The following is a 1,263-nucleotide window of genomic DNA, read 5'->3' as shown; positions in this document are numbered from 1 at the left end:
TCCCACGCCGGCTGCTCCTCCCGAATCTCCCACGGAGGCTCCCGCTCCTCCCGCCGCCTGTGCTTCTCCACCCACTCCCGCTGTTCCGCCTTCCCCGGCCCGCGTCCTCCGCGCCTCTCTGTCGCCGGCTGCTCCGCCCCCAGTCTCCCTGGGGGTCCTCCTTGGCGCTCGGCTCCTCGACCCCACCCCCACCCCTCCGCTTGCTCCTCCCCCTCCGCCGTCCTCCCTCTCCGCGCGCTCCTCCCTCTCTCCCTCCCGCTGCACCACCTTCCTCCGGCTTCGGGAAACCGCATGGAGGCCAGGATGGGCGCCGCCGCGTCAGTCCGCCCCCGGGCCACCGCGTAGAGGAAGGCGAGCGGGGAGGACGACGCCCTACCCGGACTGCGGGCGCGGCCTGCCTGGGGTGACTCCTCGGGCGCAAACAATTCCCGAGAGAGCGGGCAGTGCCCTCCCTTCACCCGCTCCCGGGCTCTGGCTGTCTGGAGAGACCCTCTGCGCACTTGGCGGGAGGCTGCGCCCTCGGTCTCCCACACAACCCGTCTGATCCCGCGAAGGTGGGAAAAGCCCCTGAAGGCGGGGCCGAGGGAGCTGAGGAGCTAGGGGAGCCCGCGGCCGGTCCTCTCGGGCGGCGCAGGGAGGACGCCTCTGGAAGCGGGCAGCTGGGCAGGTGGCCACTTCGCGTCCCCGCCAGGACAGCCCTAGAAGGGCTAACCTGGGTGCCCACACTAGGCGGGAGCTCCTTGACCTTCCCTGAGCTCTTCATCCGGTTTGTGGGGTCTGATCGTTTGAGCAGAGACCCAAGTAGACCATTGCTGGGGAGGAAGCCGGGTCAACTCCTAAAACCTTTCAGCCTAGACGGGAACTTCTGTTTCACCGGCTCCCAGCTGGGGAAGCTGAAGCTCCAGAGTTGGGGCTGTGTCTTGCTCTAAATCCCCCACCTACTTCGTGCCCCAGACCCACAGCCGCAACACGTTATGCCAGGCAATGCAGGACAGTATCAGGGAGATTTTTCAACAGTTACAGTGATACAAAAATATCTGGTAGAGCCTGACTGAAATCCAGATACACAGGGGAAGAGACTGGAGGAAAATGTCCCGAAATGCTCACAAGAGTTTGCATTCCTTTGGTGGGATTTTTAAAAATGATTTGACTTGCAATTTTTTGTAAAATGGTAATATTACTTTTATGAGAGGAAAGGTTGTTTTAAAAAGGAAGAATGGGCCGGGCGCGGTGGCTCACGCTTGTAATCCTAGCACTTTGGGA

This window comes from Hylobates moloch, unplaced genomic scaffold (genome assembly GCF_009828535.3).
Source record: "Hylobates moloch isolate HMO894 unplaced genomic scaffold, HMol_V3 SCAFFOLD_7, whole genome shotgun sequence".
Lineage (NCBI taxonomy): Eukaryota > Metazoa > Chordata > Mammalia > Primates > Hylobatidae > Hylobates > Hylobates moloch.
This window is presented reverse-complemented; position numbering follows the sequence as displayed.